Genomic DNA, 7,055 nt, shown 5'->3' on the forward strand with positions numbered 1-7,055 from the left:
GTTTGGGGACGCCATTTTGGGCCTGAGTTTTCTTCTTAACATCATACTTCTTGCAGGGACAGGAGCAGTCTATGTGTCTGTGCGGCACCAAGCATCTGAAACATGGCTAGTCCAAGTGAAGATGTGAACTTTACATTTTTACTTAAATCGATTTACGGAGCCACCCGTGGCTAGCTGCTCACACTAATGGGCTGCAGCTCTGTAAGCTGAGAGGCCTCGTGTGTGCAGTGTTGGGAGCAGGATCCCCGACACCTACAGCAGCGCTCAACCCAAGCACACGTTCCGCAGACATGTGCCATATACACAACGCACTGTTTATAGACCTTTCTGGGATACCTTGAGCACAATGTATTCCCCCACTGTACCCCCAATTCTAGCGTGGGGCCTGGCTCATAAACAAATGATTTTCTTTAATAGATGACTCTTCCCTCTAAGTAGCTCATACTCCCGGGTCTGGACTGTGCTATGGAAATCTCCCATCACCTGCTCCACCAGGCCCTGCGGTAGGCACACACTTCCTGGCTAGAATCATCCCTCCCTGACCTTAAGCCTGGTTCCTGGGTCACCTTGGTGGTTACGCTCTTTTCAGCTGTGTCCAGGCTCTGGCTTCACGTGCCCCAAGCGCACAAGGCGGGCAGGACCTGGTGCCTGGCATCTCCAGGTGCACTTGTTAGGTGCGGGCCCATGTTCTGCGGCTGCATCTCCCCAGCAGTGAACGTCACCACCCAGTCACCCCTTCTCAACAGGACACACACCCTTTTCTTGGCATCTTTTCAGGCAACTACAACTGGCTGGCTAAAGATGGCAAAAATCAGAGCACAGTCCACAAAGAAGGCAGAGAAGACTTCTGACTTCCGGACACCGCTGTCAGGAGCTGGCCGGCAGCATGACCCCTGAGCCATGAAGATCGCCTGTCCCCCACAGGAGCACGTCAAGATACCAAACTCATCAAGGTAGGTCCAATTTCAAATGCAGAAATGGGACGATTCAGGCTTTCATCAGGGCCTCTGGGGCCGATTTCCTCATGGAGACCCTTCCATCTATAAAGTAGGAATTAAAAAGTTCACACTTGAGGCACCTGGGTGGCTGTTGGTTAAGCGTCCGACTTCAGCTCAAGTCATGATCTCATGGTTCGTGAGTTCGAGCCCTGCATCAGGCTCTGTGCTGACAGATCAGAGCCTGGAGCCTGCTTCAGATTCTGTGTCTCTCTGCCCCTCCCCTACTCATGCTGTTTCTCTCTGTCTCAATAATAAACATTAAAAAAAAAAGGTTCACGCTTGCCTGTCCTCATGTTACTGCTTTACCCAAATTATCTCCAAACACATGACCTTGAGGATCCCCCCCGGGTCCACCGATGACCAGTGCTCCCAGCTCACCCTGCTCCCTCCTTTATTCAGTAACCCATTCTCTCAGGCTGACAGCATGTATTTTACACCCAGCTAAACTGACCAACTTGTCCCAATTTGCCCAGGACATGCCTGGATTTAACAATGAAAAGTCTCACGTCCTGGGAAACCTCTCAAACCCAGACAAGCTAAAACAGCTGGCTACACAGGCAGCCATTTAGTCATAAGCCAGGCCCCAGAACTCAGGCCACCCCAGGCTCATCAATTACATCACTGTCTGCCTCACGGCAGCCCCCGTGTCACCTGCCACCCTTCCAAAGCCCTGGCCTGACTCAACACCCTTGGCTTTCTCACGGGCCCTGAATCTGAGCCAACTCTACCAGCACCTGGTCACCTCCCAGTCCTAACTGGACACCTCAAGCGGCAGCCTGGGTACCAGGCCTCAGGAGCCTGACAGGAAGAGGTTTGTGGCATAAAAACACGACCAGACTGCAATCGGCTTCACATCCAGCCTCAGAGGCACATGGCTTATTAAATGACTTTTAAAAGGCAGACACGGCGAGTCTGTGAGGTTTATTGAATGGGAGGGCAGAGGGGGAAAGGGAGGAACAGATGCAGTTCAAGAAAACAGTATCGGGTCATTACAGTCATTCCAGGCATAGTGGAGGGACACGTGGCTGACCTTCCGGGTCTACAGCTTCGCAGGGCAGAGCTGGCAAGACAGAGCCAGCCGGAGCAGACCTCAGCCGCAGCCCCAGCTTCCCTTTGAGGTCCTGTGTGGAGGGAAAAGCTGATCACGGTGCTCGGAGCGAACAGCAGGGGGTGCTCTGGGGATGCTTCACGTGGGGACCCCCTCTCCATGCTCTGTCCCCCTGGAGACCACTACCACCACCAAGAGAACCTATGAGAAAGGACAAGTGAGACCCGATGAGGTCTGGAGTTCATCCACATGAATGCCAACCAGCTACCCCCCTGCCTGTGGGTCTCCAGCACTTGGCACTAACTCACCTTGGGGAAAACCACTGCAAACCCAGAAGAACCCAAGTCATCCTGAGTGAGGGTCAACGACTCGTGGCCTCGGGACTTCCTTCAACAGCCTCCGGACCTAAGGCTGACCTGAGAGGGAGACGAACATACAAGCATTTCATCTCCGGCGCCACCTTCTCCCCAAGCGCCACCACGGAGAAGGTCGGGTCAACCAGGCCTCAGCTCCCAGTGTAGGCACGCCAAACTAGACTGTCACCAAAATAAAAAGGATAATGTAAGAAAAACATCTTTAAAATCCCGCTTTTATAATAAATCGCTTTCTTCTATAATAAATCGCTTTCTTTCTAAGAGTTCACGATCAGGGCAACTGACCCCAGAGAGATTGTCAGGAAGACAGCTCGGCGCTTGCTATCAGGGGCCTGACGCTGAGGGCCCCCTGCAGCCTGACCACAGGCCTGGGCCTTCTTGCTCCGCAGCCCTCCCACACACGGTCACGACTCTGCCCAGGTTGTCACAAGGCCCCAGCAGCTACCATCCTTTACTGCACAGACCCGCTTACCATGGCCCGGCCAAGAAAGGCAAAGGCCAGATAAACTTCCAGCCAAACTTGTTCCAGTTAGGTGCCCAGCCCTTTGAAGGTCAACCCTGCCAGGCCCATTTGAAGGACAGATGAGAAAACATCACAAATGCTTGAGACCATTACACAAGCAAATCCCAACTTAACCTGCAAGGACTCTCCACCTGGGGGTCTGAATGCCCAGGTCTGGAGTGGGGGGTAGGGGCGATAAACTGTCTTCAGAATGGTCACCATTGTCCCTTGAATCCCCCAGCCTGGCTGAAGAGCCCAGGACTGGGAACTAGGCTCTGGGACAGGACAAACCCCTGATGCCAAAGGGGCCGAGAGGTCTGTAAGACAAGAGGAACCTCCAGGTTCTCAGACTCCTGAGCACCGTAAAGTTCACACAGATTATTCCCACTACCTCCACATCATCGTTAGAAGGGAACAAAAACCTCTGGCCCAACAGGATCCCACCTGCAAGCAAGAGACCTGAATGGAGACAGGAGAGGTCTCAGGAACTAGATAGGAGCCCCCAGACCAGAAGTCTGGGATGGAGACCTTGACCTCCAGCCTCACCTCACTTGTTACCCGGGAACCAAGATATGTCTCTTAAAGGCACCTGTTGCATCTGAGTCCCAGGGGCGCTGCCTCCCTGAACACACACAGGCAGTGCACAGAATGGACGGCAGAGGTCAGACGGCCAGCCCGCTGCTGCTGAAGGAGTCCGGGGCGCCCAGCCTTCAACACACACCCTCCCTGACTTGATCAGGAAGCGGGCTAGGAAACCTGGAGTCTACAGATTTCAGAGATCCATGGGCCTGAGCATTTCTTCTGCACTCAGCCCCCAGGGTCACCCTTTCCAAAAGAACCCATACCACACAGCTTAAGTCAATGAAGGGAGACCTACAACCAGGGCAATCAGTCAGCACACTCCCCTCCCGTCAGCGACTGCCAAGAAAACCCCTCGGGCTTCCAGCAGAGGGTGACAAATGAGCCCTATTTTTATTGACTCAGAACTGACAGAACTCCTCACCTTTGTTTTTCTCTCTCTCCGTTTATTTGACATTACTGACAGCTCCCTGAGAGCAATGCATGCCGTGCTCCTGAAAGAGGGAGGGCACAAAGGGGACAGACACACGAGAGTCAAAATCACCTGCTGCTGTGACCCAAGTGTTCTTACGGCCAGGCCTCCGCTCCTGTTAATTCACAGGGGAGAAGTCACAACTTGCAATTCTTATGTGTGCCCTCGGGCGCTATAGGAATCCACTCCAGTGTGAGGTCCCAATACAAAGGTGCAGACTAGTTTCTAACATGGAAAGACAGGAGGAGCCCCTGGGGGTGGGGGTGGGGGTGGCCCAGCCCGGTTACCATCTCACACGGGGGGGGGGGGGGCGCCGCGGCGCAAAGGCCAGAGCTCTGGAAGGAAGGGCAGGGGGAAAAGCCAGTGTGGGAAAGCTCCAGGGTTCGGAAGGGCTGGCTGGAACTCTTCTCAGTGATTCCTCTCCCTGCACTACCAGTGACCAGGGCACGGGCAGCCTGCAGTCACTTTCAGTTACAGGAAGAGAGCTGGACAGAAAGAGAGCTAGGAAGGATGGGAGGTGGTGCGGGGAGCCTGGAGAATGGCCTGAGGGAGGGTGACCTGGCCCCGCCCAAACACGGAGGCCCAGCAGCTTCCATCGTTCCCCTCCCTGCGCGGGTGTTTGCTGTGTCATGGCATAAAAAATTGGAAATGCTTTTCGGGTCAGAAAAGATTGGAATCCTACGGCCATGACAACACCGAAGGTTTCTACAACCCTTCCCGGCGATCCGAGCTGTGCTGTCCACATCAAGCAGAGACTGAGAACAGGTCACAAAGCCAGACAGCCGGAGACTGGGCCAGGGTCTCCGGCGCCTAAGTGCAAGCTTTCCATTCTCCATCACGCCCAGCGCCACAGCAGGAGGAGAGCTGCCCCAGGGAGCCCTTCGCCAGCACTGCTTTTCCAGAGGCCTGTCCCCTCTCAGCATGTGAGGGGCTGTCCCCCAGCCAGGACACAACTGGGACCTCATGGGACGCCCGCTCCCCTCTCACTTCCTCTTCCAGACTCTGGGGCACACATGTATGATTTTACAGATGCAAAACGACAAAGTTCCAGAGAACGCTCCGAACCTTACCTCGGGGCCCCGGGGCCTCACACCGGGCTGCTCAGACGATGCCTCTCACGGAGGCCCTGCACATGCACACCAGCCTGCAAAGAGACAAGCTGTGTTCACAGCAGGCCCCAGGGGGTGCAGCGGGCACCTGGCACAGTGGCCCACAGATTCCAACACCCACAAACGGGGGCTATTGCTACTCATACCTGAACAGCCCCACCGCTGTCTCAGGAATAAGAACGACTTAACTCTAGGAAGAGGCTGGGGTTATGTGTGACAGAAGTAACATCAGTGTTAGCCTACGTGCCTGTGATCAATTTGGTGCTAAGCAGTCTCTATCAGAGAGAGTTGTCAAGATCAGGTTGGGGAGCGAGCCCTGCTAAACGGCAGCAGTGGGCGGGGTAACAGGTGGTGGGAGGGGCCCCATGTCCCCCGGCTAGTGCTAAGGGTCACCTGCATACACATCCTCAACCATGGTGTCCTGCCCAGCTGGGGTACTACTCTCTTCCCTGCCCCTGAACCCCAGGGCAGAGGAAATGCCACCCCACGTGGACCACAGGCCCAGCCACCGGCCAGGACAAGAAACACTTCCAAGGAGGGCAGGATGCCTCGGTCCTGAGCAGGCACTGACTGACTCCCCAGTGACAGTCCACAATAGGATGAGCTCACGGCCTCACCATGCGGCATCTCAATCTCCCCTACTTTGCTCTGTGTTGTCCAAGGGCTACTGTCAGACACCAAGACAGAGGTACTGCCCTGGAGATCACAGCATGCAGGGATGTCAAACAAATCACCGCTACCCAGTGTGAGCAGGCTGAGCGACGGGGCTGGGGCTATGAAAAGGAGGACCCCGGTCGGGGCTCCACCAACAGCCCATGAACAGAAGCACCCTGAGGCAGGGCCCTGCTCAGCAAAAGGGCACTCAGTGAGCCACACAGTGCCAAGTACCAGAAAGCAATACAGACCAGTGGACAGGAAGACATGTACGAAAGCTCCAGAGTTGAGAAGGGACGGGATGGGCCCTTCCAACACGGGGAAACGCTTTCAGCGAGTCCTCTCCCTGCACTATCGATGACCAGGGCACAGGCAGCCCACCATCACTTTCGAATGCAGGGGCCGCAAAGTGAGGCCTCGGACAGGAGCCTAGGAACTGGCCTGAACCAGGAGGAGCCCAGAAGACAGGCCAATGGCCAGATTTACTGCCTAATGTCGCAGAAGCTTCCCCTTGCTTACACAATTTCCCACACCCTGCCAAGAGGTGAGGAGACTAACCACACAGACATACTGAGGATTCCTGGTTCTGAAAGACTGGGTACGGGTGATCGCAGAAGATGCTCAGGCTCATGTAAGAGCACCTGGCTGGGACCCGGGGTAGGAGTCTAGGTCCCCCTCGAAAATGCAGCCGTCTGTCCATGCCAACCCCGCTGCTTTCCTCTCCATGTCACAGCAGCCTTCATCAGGGGCTCTCAGGAGCAGAAGCGGGACCTGACCTGTGCCCACCGGCGCAAGGGGACACAGACAGCTGGGAGCACTGAGAAGCAGGCTTCACCTGCACTCACTCCCACTCCTCATCGCCTGAACACCTCCAGCCCCACAGCCCACACACAGGACCTGCGCTCCAGAGACCCAGGCAGGACACCACTTACCGGGCACCTCCTGATTCTCATTCTGCCAGAGGTCACCTTTCACGAACACGGGACAGCAGTCATGAGACAGTCCTGCAGGCGACAAGAAGCACTGGGCACTGCTTACACGCCCTGGAATCCACTATCCTTACTGGCAGGAAAACACTGGGGGAATCTGGGTCTCAGGAGGTAAACGCACTGAAAGCCCGCCTCCCTCCCTCTACCTTGGGCTGGGTCATCTAAGGTCGTCCTGTTTTGGAGCCTCTGAACATAAAATGAACCTCGTGACTTTTCCTTTCCCTGCATTACGAATGAGCAGGAAAAAGGCAGCCGGGGGCAAAAAGGACACGGGGCTGCTGAAATTAGGCCGGTGTCAGAAGACCCCAGCTGTGGCTCTGCTAAGGACGC

At 55.4% G+C, this 7,055-nt stretch overlaps 1 long non-coding RNA gene and 2 other non-coding genes across 5 annotated transcripts; all 3 read right to left on the bottom strand.

Annotated features, from left to right (window-relative positions):
- Positions 1 to 1,900: 1,900 nt before the first annotated feature.
- LOC115273642 lies at positions 1,901 to 7,049 on the bottom strand. 3 transcript variants are annotated; one of them, XR_003900883.1, is made up of 5 exons: positions 6,669 to 7,049; positions 5,044 to 5,117; positions 3,926 to 3,995; positions 2,355 to 2,462; positions 1,901 to 2,247 (listed from the first exon to the last, which is right to left on the bottom strand). It is a non-coding gene; the product is annotated as an uncharacterized LOC115273642 (long non-coding RNA). The 3 variants fall into 3 exon arrangements; XR_003900881.1 differs by having other exon boundaries at positions 2,355 to 2,582; XR_003900882.1 differs by lacking the exon at positions 3,926 to 3,995 and having other exon boundaries at positions 2,355 to 2,582.
- LOC115275586 lies at positions 4,338 to 4,452 on the bottom strand. Its single transcript, XR_003901647.1, has one exon. It is a non-coding gene; the product is annotated as a small nucleolar RNA SNORA71 (small nucleolar RNA).
- LOC115275585 lies at positions 6,005 to 6,137 on the bottom strand. The gene has a single exon (XR_003901646.1). It is a non-coding gene; the product is annotated as a small nucleolar RNA SNORA71 (small nucleolar RNA).
- Positions 7,050 to 7,055: the final 6 nt, after the last annotated feature.

This window comes from Suricata suricatta, chromosome 12 (genome assembly GCF_006229205.1).
Source record: "Suricata suricatta isolate VVHF042 chromosome 12, meerkat_22Aug2017_6uvM2_HiC, whole genome shotgun sequence".
In the NCBI taxonomy this organism is placed as follows: Eukaryota; Metazoa; Chordata; class Mammalia; order Carnivora; family Herpestidae; genus Suricata; species Suricata suricatta.